Source organism: Rhodnius prolixus, unplaced genomic scaffold (genome assembly GCF_049639745.1).
Source record: "Rhodnius prolixus isolate KJV_2025 unplaced genomic scaffold, Rpr scaffold_3, whole genome shotgun sequence".
Lineage (NCBI taxonomy): Eukaryota > Metazoa > Arthropoda > Insecta > Hemiptera > Reduviidae > Rhodnius > Rhodnius prolixus.
In genome coordinates this window covers 26,706,799-26,723,055 of record NW_027411603.1, presented here as the reverse complement: position 1 = coordinate 26,723,055, position 16,257 = coordinate 26,706,799, and the positions used below count along the sequence as shown (strand labels likewise).

The window sequence follows — 16,257 nt, the reverse complement described above, 5'->3', positions numbered from 1 at the left end:
TCTGGCCGTTTGGGCCCCGTTCCGGCCGAGTTTGAACTTATAAAACAAAATTATGCGAAAATCATTCTTTGAAGTCTTAGTAAAGATTGAAACATTTCCAAGTAGCAAAATGTTACAGAGGTAAACAAACATTTTTCTTAGAAAGAGTATTAATAAGTGTTTACATTTATAAAAGTCAAAAGTCCAACCAACATAAGCAGTTTACTATTTCGAGAGTTATTAAAGAAAACATAAAATCCTGCATTATTTTCCGAACAACTCAATAGAAGTAAAAAAATCTGAATAAATAATTAACTTTTTTGAGATTTCTCGAAAATGTGTCCGACAATTTGCTTTTTTAGCTTCGCATACACAATGTACTGACGTTGTTCAACATATTTTTTCTAGAAAACTTCTATGAAAGATATAATGTACGGTCTTGTGATGTTGATACAATTATTAAGAATTTGAATAGAAATTTCCCTGAACTAAGTACACGTAGAGGCTAAAATTTTGAGAAGGGTGAGAGCGAAGGAAGATAGCGGTTAAGATGAGGCTAACTATTGAAGAGGCTAAGGATTGAGAAGGCTACAGATTGAAGAGGCTGAGGAGTCAGTAGGTTGGCTACTCATCAATAAGAATTATTGTTCACTCACAGAGATTGAAATTAATTGAAATGTTTAATACAATCTGTAATTTGTAATTATTTATTGCGAGCAGTAATTCTGCTGTTACAGATTTTTCAAAGTGATTATAAATAAGATAACTTTTTTCAGTCCAAGATGTTAAATTATTTTCTGATAGATTATTACGAAAAGATACAATTAGATGCTTCCTAGAGCTGAAATAACACATTAACATTGTTATTTACATTTTTTTTATTTATTTAAATGAAAATAACACGTTCTTAAATGCCCACATATTTTCTAATTTATTTTTCATTATTAATACTTCAAATAACCAAGATTAAAGAAATCATAATAACATAATTTGAAGAATTTAGAATATTATACAAATCGATGAGACTTCCAGGGCCAAAGACAACCAATTTGAGGTCGTACTAAATTAAGCACACAGCGTTCAATGCACTAAACAGTGATTGAAGATTTTTTTAAGCCACTAGTGAATAAAATTTGAATTTCTTATTTAGTTTAATAATGGACCCCGTTATTAAGTGATTGCCGATAAATAAAAAAAAGAATCATTTATCGCATTTTTCTTTCTAAATCTCCCGAAAACCGCTTTACTTCGACCTCTAATCACTATTCAAGATTATATTCTAACAGTAGGTCACGGATTGCATCATTTTTTGACCATGAACTGATTATTTGCCTCCCTCTATACAAACCTGGAGATCTGACCAATTATTTATGAATAAAGTTTGATAAATAATGTATTTTATTGTACAAAATTCTCAATCTGAGTCTTTAACATAATATAGTAATCGTCTAGCTCCATCTCTTTCTTTCAATTTCATTTTTAATAGTGCATTGAAACGTAGTACTAAATAAAAGGCGCGTGTCATTGTGTTGGGTAATTGACCCCTTACTTTATGTTTCAGAATTGCTGCACTAGTTAAGAGAAAGGATAAAAATTACGTCACCATCATCAACCACCTCATCTCGGGTACGTGCTGGCCATTAGTGTGCAGTAACAATGGACTGAATCTGACCAGAAGAAGTAACGTTGCTTGAAACAGAAAGTTCTTTTTAAATTAGTGTGCTAGAAGCAATGGCTACTCATTTGCATCCGCACTCATATTGACTGGGCACCGTGTTCAATTAGGATTTAATTATTTTTTAAAAAGAATAATTATCTGAGAAATAGTGAAAGCGGGTTTTTAATCAAATACGGCGTTTTAGAAATAGTTAGCTGTTGGCAAAAGAAGTGCCTAAGGATGCTTGTGAAATCATGTTTCTGACTTAGAGCCATCCATAAATCAATTAAGAATCAATTAATAGAGGACACGGTTTTATGTTGTAATTAGGTCATTACTTAATTAATAGTGTAAATGAGGGAATGCACTTTGTATGCACAGAATTCAAGTAAGATCGTTAAGTAACGATCGTTTGCTAATTGTTTCAATGATTCAGATGACAAACTCTAAACTTAGAGGAAGACGCTACTCGCTAAGGGTTAGGTTGGTCTTTAAAGGTCGTCGCTGAAGTTGGGCTTTTGAATTCGGAATAATGGATTGACTTGAGAAACAAATTAAATTTGAAAAAAAATGTTTATATATTTTAATTTCATTATTTACAATAATTGTAAATGTTAAATATTGATGTTTATTATACTTACGATTTAGTTTCTACAACTAGCATGTTGAGCACTATCGATGTTGACTAGTTGCTACTATTATATTAGTAGTTTTAAGTAAGTTATCTGTTAGTTTCCAGCAACTCATTTACTTTTAGAAGGAGCATTTTTTGAAAAATATTTATTACTATTGCGTAAAATTGGGCACATTATCGTTGTTGTTCAGTGTTTAACACTGCATTGCCAATCCAAAGTCAATTTGACTCCAAAACAAATAGGAATCTGTTCTCTTTTTCCCCACATCTCATAGCTATCCCGAAATGCTCTTAGATATGCTATCCCCACTCTCTCACCATTTTGATAGTCACGAGCTGAAGACCATGGAATTCTTAGTTTCTTTTTGCAGATTAGTTTACTTGAATCATAAGAGTCATTTTGACTCCAGATTGGGGCATTACACCAAATCCGGTGAACGAGATGGTCATTGAATAGCCCCCTGTGTCGATATAACATCATCAGGCATGTAAAGAGATTTCTCGATAGGCAATTTGATGGGCGTGTTATATCGACACGGAGGCTATTCAGTGGCCACCTCTCTCACCGGATTTGACACCTAAGGACTATTTCCTTTGGGGATACTCGAAAAACAAGGTGATTATTCATAACTTTTTTCTTTCTTTCCTTATTTCTGCTTACCTAGAAGCATTTCTAAATCTAGGTGTATCAGAATCAAGCCGGGATTGCATCTGTAGATGAACTAAAGCAGAGAATAATAGATGCCTGTAGTTCGGTTAAAGCCGAATCTATTTCATTGGCAGTAAGGGACAATTGGCAGGAAAGAGCATGTCTGTGCATCTCTAATGGTGGAGGCCAGTTCGAGCATGATCTGCAATATTAATGAAGAGTAAAATTTATAATAAAATAGTTCTTTTCTTCTTATTCAATCAAAAAACCGTTATAATATTATCATTTTGACATTTCTTATAAGAATCATGTTTTCATTCATAACTTCTAAAATATGGCTCACAGAAAAAAACCGTTTAAGTAAATTTTTCTTTAAAAAATTAGAGAAATCTATTTCTGAAATAAAAACCGCACCTCCCCATTTAAAAAAATGAAGTTGGTGCCTGTTTCTCGCTTCTGGAAGCACCGAAAAAAATTTACAAAGTAAATTTGGATTCCTTACAAAAAAACTAAGGGAACACGTATTTTTTAGTTTTTTTTCTAGCTATCTTAGTTTCCGAGAAAAAGCCGTTATCCATATAGCTTGGGACAACCTGTATTATAAATAATGAATTTAGTAACATCCCATGTATGGGATGGTCCATTCACCCTAATTTTTTTTAAATGAAGAATTAATTAATTTAAAGTAAAAATTAAAGCAATATGATTACTGTTTGACTTAACGTACAACCTCCAATTTAAATTTTTTTAATTCCGTAAAATGCCCGCAGCTGTGTATTTTTTAATTATTACGGAAAAAAATTTGAGTAATTAATGTGGAAATAATAGCCCTAATGGACACAGTCGTAGATGTATTTTAAAAAAATATAAATTATTATTATTAATTAAGGGTGTAGAGCAGTTAGATAACTATGTTACAAGGTTACGTAGGCATCAGTTTAGAATGGGGACTCTTTAAAATTAATTATCCTTGATTTTTAGACCATAACATTTGTTTTACATATGTATGTTATATGCGGTGTAAAAAAATAACATGTTATTTAATTATTTAGAATAAATTAAAAAAGAAAAAAAAATACATTCTTAGGTGAAACTCCCAAATGTCTTTCTCTTCCCGTAATTTAGGAAATCAAATTTTAATTTTACCATTTTGGGTGAAAAAATTTATACAGGTTGGCCACTTATCATTCTTAAATGTCACTTTAGAGGTAATTAAAAAAACATTGTTAATTGTTTCAAGATGGGTGGTTAATTATCCGATTTCGATGGAGGGTGGTCATACAAATCTATGGCTACATAAAAAAAGAAATATCTCCTTGCATCCAGATTGTTGGGCTAAGATATTTAATTTATTGATAACTTTCTTCCTCAGATCCTGTAGAATCAGAGATTAGTTCTAATAATATTATCACTAAAACATAATTCGTCTGAATATTTCCGATCGGCGAGATATCTTGCGTTTGTTCTTTACAAAAATGTAAACCAGGTAGCTAATATTTAGTTCTGCTGCATCGGACTCATTAATAAATTAGAATCTCTTACATCAATTACACGTAATTTAAAAAAAAAACTTTTTAGTTTTATATTTAATTTTGTACGTACTAAATTCAATCAGTCTCCGCCATTAGTAACGGCTGAATGCGTATATCACGGTTCGCCTAGAACGGTTTTAATTGAAAAGTTCATGAAAAATTTTTCTGTCTCCTTATTATTTGGGTCAAAACTAACCAAAATCCACTGAAAACCAAATCGGTTTACATTGCGGATTTTTTTTTTTTAAATTTTTCAGGTCAAAAAACGGCTTTTTTTTTTGCATAGTTAAGGCTAATGAATGTGAAAACAATATAGTTTTTTTGCAAAACCAATACATGCATTTTGAAGCTGAGGGAATTTCCGACAGATTGATGTATTTTATAAATGATAAAAATGAAATTTCGACATTCAAAATCAATAAAAAAAAGGCATTTTTGAGCAAAATAAGGCAAAAACAAGGGTTTCTCGCATTTCAAAGCTTACTTAACAAATAAATCATCGTTTTTTTGTGGAAGGGAATGGGACTTTTCAAAAATGAGAAAAATTCCTGCAAAATACAATATTTATACACTGGGAAAAGGGAAATTTTCCTATTCAAATTCATTTATTGAAACGTTTTGGATTAAAAGAGCCCAAATAATTTTTTATCGCATTGCGGGGCTTAGTAATCCAAAAAGTTTCATTAAATGAATTTGAATAGGAAAATTTCCCTTTTCCCAGTGTATAAATATTGTATTTTGCAGGAATTTTTCTCATTTTTGAAAAGTCCCATTCCCTTCCACAAAAAAACGATGATTTATTTGTTAAGTAAGCTTTGAAATGCGAGAAACCCTTGTTTTTGCCTTATTTTGCTCAAAAATGCCTTTTTTTTATTGATTTTGAATGTCGAAATTTCATTTTTATCATTTATAAAATACATCAATCTGTCAGAAATTCCCTCAGCTTCAAAATGCATGTATTGGTTTTGCAAAAAACTGTATTGTTTTTCCATTTATTAGGCTTAACAATGTAAAAAAAAGCCGTTTTTTGACCTGAAAAATTAAAAAAAAAAAAAAAAAAAATCCGCACCGTAAACCGATTTGGTTTTCAGTGGATTTTGGTTAGTTTTGACCCAAATAATAAGGAGAAAGACAAATTTTTCATGTTGGTGAACTTTTCAATTAAAATCGTTCTAGGCGAACCGTGATATAATAAGAGTATCATCAAATGGAATCTTTTACGCATAATAATCATACGCAAAATAATATTAAAAATAAATTTAACTACATATTTTTACTAAACCTCCATTAAAAATTATGGGTATTTGCAGTGGCCCTAAGTTAATGCTAGACTGGTGGGTGGAAGGTTAACTATCTATCCCTGGACTAAACAATTAACAAATAAATTCTACGCTCTTGGTTTTAATTTTATTTGTTAATCTGAAATAGTAAAAGGTAGAGGCTTAACCTTGGCGTTACTAAATACTAGAACGCCCAGCCGGAACCCAGCATTTTTGTTGGACCACAAATTGCATTTCTAATGAATTTCCTTATCTTGGTGTGTATCTTGAAAGAATCGATATGACATGTACTAGTAATTAACTCAAACTCCCAGTAGAGAGAGGAAAATTAAAAAGTGACTGGTATATAGAATATAAACAAACGAGACAATTATTTTAGAATGGAAGGACGACCGTGCAATGAGATAAGAGGCGAAGGTTTTTGAATTAATCGTGGAGCCCATGTAGTTCTATGTTGTTCATTACATTTTACTGGTACAATTACATATTTTCGTAATTTTATTTAGTTTCATACCAATTACATGATTGCTTCTGTGCAGTTATCAGCTAATCCTTGATTTGTGATTCAATAACTTTCAAAGATCAATTGTATGAAAAAATAATCTAATACTTACTTTTTGGGTGGAATTTCTATTTTAAATCTATTAACTATGCTCTTCAGTCATTCTAAGAGCCAGAGATTGAAGGCTCTTGTTCACTAAGTAGATGTAAATTCAATGGTAAAATTTCTTGTGGATCTTTTTTTAAGTTTTGGCTATCCTCATTGTTTGACAAAATCTCTGGCACAAAGGCCTCTGACACAGTGTCTCACAAAAATGGAAAGGTACGAGGTGTAGCTATTAAATAACGAGACTGATGGTGCTACAGAAGAACCATTCCTAACGACCGACAGCTGTGTAGCGTAAAGCCTTCTCTTTCGATTGCAGATTTCTCACGTGTTTGTAGAGAAATCTGTTTGACCGGAACCGTCGTTTGTGTAAGAGGTGTTAGTTTCATTTTGCCGAAAACATGATACTACAAAATTTCACATGAAACTGGGTAAAACCGCTACTGAAACTTATCTTTTATTAAAAGAAGTTTATGGCGATGAATGTTAATCACGTGCGCGAGTTTTTGGAGGTTCAAACGTTTCAAAGATGGCCGAGAAGACTTCGGAGATGATGACCTCCCAGGTCGCCCTTCCACGTCTAAAACGGATGAAAATATCGATTATAATTAATCAACATTACTACCGTGAGGTGCTTCTCAACTCCGTGAAAGAGTAAAGAAAAAACGACCCGATTTGTGGAAGAACAAGTAATGAGTTCTCTATTAAGACAACGCGCCGGCTCACACTGCATTGTCTGTCAAGACGTTTCTAGCCAAGTACAACATCCCAGTTTTAGGCCAACCGCCTTATTCGCCTGACCTGGCCCCATTTGACTTTTATCTGTTCCCCAAAGTCAAATCGGCATTGAAAGGAACACAATTTCAGTCCGTTGAAGCTGTGAAAAAAAAATCGGCACGCGTCATGCAGGAGTTGAAAGAAAAAGACTTCCAGCACTGTTTTGAACAATGGTAAATTCGCATGGAGCGTTTTAGGGATAGGGGGTGGGGTGTATATTGAAGGTGATAATAACTAAATATGTTTAAATTAAAATAAAATGTTTTACAGCAATAGTCTCGTTATTTAATAGCCACACCTCGTACACAGCGCCTCACAAAAATGGAAAGATATAGTTGGATTTTAATGAGAAATTACAAAACAGCCAATAAATACTTAATATCCACGTGTAACATGTAATGAATTTGTAATCACGACGAAATATTTCTATTTATTATTATCCACCATAATATTTGACATTCACAGTCAGTGATTATTGAAAATTTACCCTGCAAGACCTTCACGCGTCTTTTACCAATTTTCTTGTTACTTATTTCTTGATAAATATACCTTGTAGTTTGTAACCTTTATTTTCTCTTTGAATGATATGCTTTTTAACAGCACAATAGAAAAGTGTATTAAAATTTGATATTCTTAAATAGCGTTACAGGGGATTACATTTTGTTTTTTAATCGGTTCGTTGAATAGTTTTCGGTTCTAATCGTTTACTGTGGCTAATAAAGTTATATTACTAAAGAAGTGTCCATTTGAACGGCGACTGTCGTTATTGTCACTAGATAATTTTCCTCGCTGAGCGTATGAAACAGCAGGACGAACCACTCCCTAATATAGCGAAGCTAAACTTTTACACGCCGGTGAATCTTAGTTTCGAGCCTGGGCATTTTTGCGCTTAGTTTATTTTTTTAAGAACATGTAAGGCTCATTAGTATTTTGTAGACTGACGAAGCTTAATTTGTGAGAAATTTAATTAATTTATTTATTTGCAACTGTACAAAATATACATCTAGCAAATGTGTATTTACAGATAAACATTTGCTTGTGTCACAGAGCTGGCTCAGTGCCACAACCAGGATGACGGGATGAGAGAAACCATCCAGCGCTGGAACTCTCTAGGAACTTATTGGGGTCTAGGAAGCAATTAGGTCACGTTGCCAACGCCGTTTTAAGAGACGTGAAGGATTGTCAGGATGGGACGATGTGGATAGTGATTGAGCCAGAGGATTTCGGGGTGATCGGAGAGTTTTCTGTGGAAATTTAGAAATCGGGAGTGGATTAATTCATTTACATACGGAATATTGAGATCATGATGGAGGGTGCGGCTGGAGACATAGAATGGTGCGTTAACGATTCGGCGGAGGACTTTAGACTGGAAAGATTGGATAAGTTGGATGCTGGATGGCTTGGCGGAGCCCCACAATTCTGCTCCACATGTCCATATTGGTCGTAATAGTGTTTTGTAAAGTATAAGTTTGTTTTGTACGTTCATGGAGGATTTCGGTCCAAGGAGTCTTCTTAGTAGTCCGTAACGTCTGTTCAGTTCTTGTCTTTTAAGACTTGTGTGAAGGTTCCAGGTTAGACGGCTGTCTAGGTAGAGCCCTAGATAACGAACCTGTGTGGAAGTCGGTAGGTCAGTATTGTTAATAGTTAGTGGAGGGCAGGTCTGTCTTGTGAGAAATAAAATCAATAATTACCATAATTATCATCAATGGCCTTTATAAAATCTACATGCTGAGATTTTAACATTTGTGTTGTTACCTGGGGTACCGTTTTCAATGCTCTCTTACTTGGAATAGGAGTCCATCTACTGGGAATTCTTCAAAGGAAGTAATATGACCATTCAGGCAAGAGGATAGAGCAGAGTAATCATCACGACTCCTTCTTCATGGTGTAGCACTACATCCATGAAGTCCTCAAGTCAAATACCACTTTTATGTTACGTGTGCGATCCATGTTCACTGAGACGGATGTCGAAATTCTCTTAAAATGGAAGGCTATGATTCGCATAACAAAGTAGTACAACTTTACATTGTAGAACACAACCTAGCTGTTCGTCCGAATTAATGTTTTAAGTACCAAAACAGAAACAAAAAACCCTGCAGAGTGAAAGGCTGGCTGGACTCGTAATCAGTTGTTGAAAGGGAACCTTAGTAGGAGATAACATCACATGAGTTGTGAGTCAGGGCGGATAGCTTGCCTTTTTTATTTTTATTTTTAAGGCACCTCAATATCTAACTTCATTGACTTCCAGGGCTTTCACCAGTGCACTACCAGAATCCAGACAGTGTTCAGTCATTTCAGACAACACTCAGCCAGAGACAGTGAGCTGTAAGAAGCTCCTAGAAAGAGCCAGCGGCTGGATTCGGGTCTCCACGTTGGAATCCAGCATAGGTTAACCCACTGGAGCTAATCCCTTCTAAAAATGAACAATTCCGTGCTCATATTTGCTCACGCTACAACAACCTAATGTCTCATTTTCATTAACATCCAGGATGAACTCAAACTGATAACAGCTTATTCAACAATCCGGAGTTTCCAGGTTATTGAATAGAAGTAAAACAAAAAAAGTAGAGTAAAGTAATTGCCTATTTTTTCAGGCAGGGTTTACGTCTAACTACCAATTAGATGTCGTGGACGGGGGTAACTAGCAAACATATGTTACTTTTCTGTAAATTTCTTTTATTAACAATTAAATAAAATCCAAGTACCACAATACATATTAGCTTCGCAGGTCTCGCCTCTAACCGCTCGGCTACCGTGGCGCCAGTTATTGAAAAGATTGTTCGGTGTTTGGGTATTTTCCTCTAAACATCTTGTGCTCATTCACATATATTTCAAGATAAATTCTTTTTAATGTAGTCCTCGGATGTGGAGGTAAGCTATCCTTTATTGTAACATTTAAGTTTAAGGATCTCGTAACTGTTATAATTTATTGGTATGTATTTTCCAAATGGACTAAATTTTGACATGTTGCAGTTATTAGCGATTTTTTTTAACTAATTGTTCATCCAAAAATAGGTGGTCTGTGAATGTTCGCAACATTTTTCTAAGATGCCAACAAAAGCTAAACAATTTCATCAAATAACTCAATTAAAGTTGTTCCTACCTGGACTTACGGAATTCGATTTTAGGGTTCAATGAAACGTTCTAATTTCAATTAGTTAATGCTTCTTTCTACGTTTCAAATTTCAACAATCCGTTTGAAATTGCTATCGTCAATCTAGTTGCAAACAAATACCACTAATCCTTGCAATCCCACCCTGATCCCTAATCCGTTGGTCCACCACCTCTCATCGTGCACCAATCCAGATCACTCTGCCAGGTAATTAAAAAGCCAGTGGCCTCGCTAGATAGATAGATAAACTTTTATTTAAACCATAGAAATTTACAAAGAAAAAATTTTACAAAAGTAATATAGCTGACATAGCCATTGGCTGTCTGTCTGGAGTGCTAATTGCAAGTAAGGATGTATATCTTTTACATTCAACTGAAAACTGTACAATAAAAGTTAAAATAATAAAAAAGTAACAGAATTTTTCCCTTTAAAATTATATTTTTATTTTACACCATCATTCCATCTACCAATTAGTAATTGAATTGGCTAACTAAAAAGGAACAATAGGCCAGAGTGTCTCTTATAAAGCCAACCAACACCGCCCAATTAGCACCATTCAAATACCCCCAACATTTCATCTTCCGATAAGGACTGCGCCCCCAAAGAACCTCATTCTTATCATTTTAAGAGTTCTACAACGTCCCAAGAAGTGGAAAACATCCTCGGCTTCCTTAAGGTTACACATCGAGCAATTGTAATTTCCTCCAACAATATATGGTTTGAAATTTAAATTGAGGGCTTCAGCCCTTACTTTAATCAAACTACTGATTTGCGACCTCTCCAGTCCCAGATTCAAATAATCCAGTGGCCTCATGGTGAGATAAGAGCAATTAGCTCAGCAATTGGGAGCGTTACCGTTGGGTTGCTATTCCCCTTGGAGTATAGGCGCGAATGTGACCATTCAGTGCTATCTGAATAACTTATACCATTACAAATGCTGGTGTAAGCAAAAAAAAAGAAGACAAATAGGGCCTTTCAGTCTGACAAACGTGAAAGTTAATGCTGCTTTTGTAAAATACTGAGCTTTCGTAACTGAAATGCGCCTAATGTCAGACAGTTAGGGTAAATATTTAATATTATTTCTAATATATTCCTGTACACTATTATTACAACATTAATGTCGGAGTATTTATCTCACGTATGCTTTATATAATTCAAGATATATAGACGAACTACTGAAATTAGAGTACCATTAAAAAGCAAAACCTGCTGTCATATTGCTATAAATATGATTATTTGCTAGTCTATCAATCAATTATACTTCACTGTAACTTTCAACCATTCGGAGGCGCCGATATATATTTTTAATAACTGTGTACATTCTTTCTCTTTTTAATCCCAACTTTTCGGTAATTTGTACACCGATTCATTCTAACTTTGTGTACTCGGTACAAGCACGTTGTGTTTGTACTTTCAAGTAAAACGCTTCATCAATGTTCTAAGCAGATTTGTCACATTATTGTACTGTATGTCGTTTAACACAAAACGAATATAAACTTGAGTTGCCCTGACATAACCAATACTCCATCAAATCTCTCTAACGAATTGTCTCACCCTTTTCGAAAAGAAATTAATTACATCTCGCGACATAAAATTTTATTCTTCTTAATATGAACCTGCTAACCCACTAATTCATCAGCTCTCATCTCAGACATTTCTTAATACTAATACTTTTTTTCATCTAGTTTAGTAAAAAAAAGGGAAAATACAGCAAGTTCTGGATTCAAACCCAGCATCTATTCGTGTCACTTCTGTTGGTAAGCAGTAAGCTGGTCCCACTTTCGGCAACTCTTTTAATACGTTCTTCATAGAATGAATAATTGTACATCTAGCCAATAAAATAGAACAAAACTCGATTTTAAGATATAATAGTAAACCTAACATGTTCAAAAAAACATTTTTTGATTTCAGAAAAAAAGTCTTTCAGACAGAACCAAAATTACAAATACATGGGTCTAACTTCTCTTCCATTCAATGTACATCGTCGAGACCCCCAAAAGGCACATCTACAAAAAAATTCCGAATCGAATGACATCTCATTCATAAAAATCGGTTCTCGCGTTTAGGCGCTACGTTGTTTACAAAAAAGGTAACAACAACAACAAGAACAATTTTTGAAAATGCAGTTTTTGCTAATTTTCAGCAACTTTTTCCTCGAAATGTATAAGATCTATGTTGTTGCAAAAACATTACAGTTACAAAGGAGGCTTTTTACTATATTTTAAAGAAAATTTGGGAATTTTATCTTTTATAGAAAAAGAGAAAAATAATTGTCATAGTTGGGTGTTTTTCAACGTTACGCTTTTTCGTGCACTTTTTGACGATCAACCCTTATACATCATTATTATACAATACAATTGTGCTGCCGAGTTTTTAAGATAAAGATATAATTTCAGAATCGTTATTTTGTCAGAAATCCTGGCCAAATTGGCTATGCGAGACTGCATAGACAATCTGATGTTATTTTTTTGGGGTTTACATTGTGTTAGCGTCCGGACAATCAGAAAAAGCTTAATAAAATGGCAGCTTACTTGGCACTTATTACTTTGTAAAAAAAACAATCAAAGAGTTGTGTTTTAGAAATGAGATTATATTTAGGTAATGTGCTAGCTAGTCTGAGAATAGAGTAACGACCTACAAAATTTGATAGCAATTTCCAAGCTAAAAAGTAAAAATACTGTCACTCTTCTTAATGATTATGTTCCAGTATTTATTCTACGAATGAATTTAGGTTCTGTACAAGATTTTCAAAAGACTGACTAATCGTGGATATCTTCTGGTACTTCTGTAAGTAGTGTTTCTCTTTTAGACTATGCCTGATTTGCAAGGAATGTCTAAGTTGTCCACATTACAAGACAGGATGAAGTAGCTTTTCGAATGAAACTGAAACAATGCATGATTTCAATATATTTTTTACTCATTTTTGTAACATTCGTTAAAATACATATGAAGCAGTTCTGTTTTTGTTTAAGTTTCTCCTTTAGTTTTCTAAACTCGAAGAAAGTTAAGAATATCTGTTCTTGGTTGCATCATCCCCCACAACAATTAAATTATAATTTGCATATGGAATGAAGTGATGCGCGCTTTTATTTATTTACAGATTTCACTGCATTCACTGCACTTCCCTAACGTGCTCTCAATAATCCACTAAGTATTAAGCAGGAAAGTGCATTCAATGCATAAAGAATACAGTAATGTAAAATGCACGTGATTATCTTATAAAATTTGTTGCATCTCAGATTAAATATGCTGATCAGGTAATAAAGCAATTAGCCAATTTGTAATAAAAAAAAATAAAGAAGTGGACAACTATAAATAAGTAGTTAAATGTGCAGGAAGAATAATAGAATTTTTTCGCTGATATAAAACAAGTGCATCCAAACAAAACATTAGAATGCAAACGGTGCCAAACACGCATACAAGCGAACGGCCTACAGCATGCAGCTACTGCTATGATAGAAAGTGCAATCAATTGGCTAGTTAACGGAAAATTATGTACCGCACCTTTATTGCGGCATTGAAAAAAATAAAAAAAAAAAAACTGGAAGGGGCAAATTGGAGGGGTGTGTATAGCTGGTAACATTCCCTGGGTCGGCCCACTCGCTGGAACCTGTTACCTAGCACTTTCACTGCCTTGTTCGCGGATTCCGTCCATTTTTTTTTTGCATAAAAATTAATATGTAAATTGAATCATAAGCGTACTTTCGACTTCCTCAGCCTTAAGATTGAAAATGAAACCAGATTTTTTCAATAATTAATTGCCCTCTGCTTCTCTTTTGGGTTCTCTTATTGTACTAAGCTTAGTAAGCACCACTCGTATCAAATTATCACCATAAATGTCTTTTTGAGTTCTACGAGGTCCAAAAAATGGCTTTCAAAAATTAGTCTGTTTCTTCAAAAAAAAAAAAAATTCAATTCATAACAGAGACAGGGTACAAAGTTTATTAGCAGCTACTGCAGCAAGGCCGAACAACAAATAAGGATCGCAGGCCTTTTCTTTGGCCATTGTAGATGTTGAATAAAGACATGAATCGCAAGCGCCTGGCACAGAGGACAGTCGGTGTAGGTTCCGACAGGACGAAGATGAATCAACATTGCACGATTTGTCCAAATGTGAACGGCTACTTTGGCTCTGAGTTTGGCTCTTCAGGGAAGAAAAAATCTACAACTTCATACCAGGAGTCTTTCTGTAGACTCTTAAGTTGTAGTTAAACTGGCTAAACTGGAGGCTCTAATTAGAGGGCGCAACAATAGAACCACTGAGTCGCGGTGATGTAAGCTATAATACGAGGTGTGGCTATTAAATAACGAGACTGATGCTGCTACAGAAGAACTATGCATGAGCCAAATCCTAACGACCGACAGCTGTGCAGCGTAAAGCCTTCTCTTTCGATTGCAGCGTCTCACGTGTTTGTAGATATCTGTATGACCGAAATCGTCGTTTGTGAAAGAGGTGTTAGTTTCGGTTTGCCGAAAACATGTTACTACACATGTAGTAGAGCAACGAATTGTTGTGAAATTTCACATGAAACTTGGTAAAACCGCTACTGAAACTTATCTTTTATTAAAAGAAGTTTATGGCGATGAATTTTTATAACGTGCGCAAGTTTTTGAGTGGTTCAAGCGTTTCGAAGATGACCGCCTGGGTTGCCCTTCCACGTCCAAAACGGATGAAAATATCGATTATAATTAATCAACATTACTACCGTGAGGTGCTTGCTTAACTCCGTGAAAGAGTAAGGAAAAAGACGACGAGATTTGTGGAAGAACAAGTCATGGGTTCTCTATTAAGACAACTCGCCGGCTCAAACTGCATTGTCTGTCTAGACGTTTCTAGCCAAGTACAACATCCCAGTTTTAGGCCAACCGCCTTATTCGCCTGACCTGGCCCCATATGACTTTTTTATCTGTTCCCCAAAGTCAAATCTGCATTAAAAGGAACACGTCCGTTGAAGCTGTGAAAGAAAAAGCGGCACGCGTCATGCAGGAGCTGACAGAAAAAGACTTCCAGCACGGTTTAGAACAATGGTAAATTCGCTTGGAGCTTTGTAGTGTTAGGGGAGGGGTGTATATTGAAGGTGATAATAACTAAATATGTATAAATTTAAAATAATATGTTTTACAGCAATAGTCTCGTTATTTAATAGCCACATCTCTTACTTAGTGAATATTGACGAAATGCATTAAAAAACTATTATTTAACACCTTTTGCCCCTTGACTGGAAGAATGAGACTATTAAATGATTTTGTTTAGCATGCTTAAAGACCTTTAAATTCTCTTCATGGAACTGATCTTAAGGAAGGTTATTGGAAGGTCTTGATTCTAACCAGTTCTGCACCTAAATTGATGCCAACTAACATTTTGTAAAACCTAGATGTTTGAACTGAATCTTAGGTATTTTATTTTTTTGTTTTTAATTAAAGGCACGTCATCATTAGAAGTTGTTGGCACCCGGAGGTATTTTTCAGTACTCTACCTGTTCTCTCGTTACAGACAACACAGTGAGCTGTAAGAAGCTCCTAGGAAGAGAAAATCTAAGGGTCAGCAGCTAGATTCAAATCCTGGGATCTCCGCTTGAGAATCTAGTATACGCTAACCTCTCAGCATTCTTACCCTTGGAGTATTATTATCCAAGAAATCACGCTAGAGCTCGCACATGATCATTTATATCTTTGCACAACATAACACGTTAACTGGATTGCAAAGGGGAAGTAATACACAAATAAAAATCACAACTTTATGTTTTCTGCGTTCCAATTTAAATAATTAAATTATGCGCGTTATTGCCAAGTATGGTATGATTTATTAACAAGAAACAAGTGGGTCAAATGCTACATCAGAATATAACTTTCAATAATTCAATAATAAAAAGCTGGAAGAAATAAAATCACGAATGTGCATGTGATTGCATCATTCAAATAGCTTGCGATTATCGACATGGCACGTTTCTTTAGCTAAAAAAAAATTAAATAAATCAAATAAAATACTTTATTGATAAATAATCTTGTCTGTTAAAGGAAGGATCTACT

At 34.5% G+C, this 16,257-nt stretch overlaps 1 long non-coding RNA gene across 1 annotated transcript in view; it reads left to right on the top strand.

Annotated features, from left to right (window-relative positions):
- Nucleotides 1–1,540: 1,540 nt before the first annotated feature.
- The window catches only part of LOC141453068 (uncharacterized), a 52,297-nt gene continuing 37,580 nt past the window's right edge, over nucleotides 1,541–16,257 (top strand). The window contains exon 1 of the long non-coding RNA XR_012457759.1: nucleotides 1,541–1,605. This is a non-coding gene — a long non-coding RNA (uncharacterized lncRNA). The remainder of the gene's footprint in view (nucleotides 1,606–16,257) is intronic.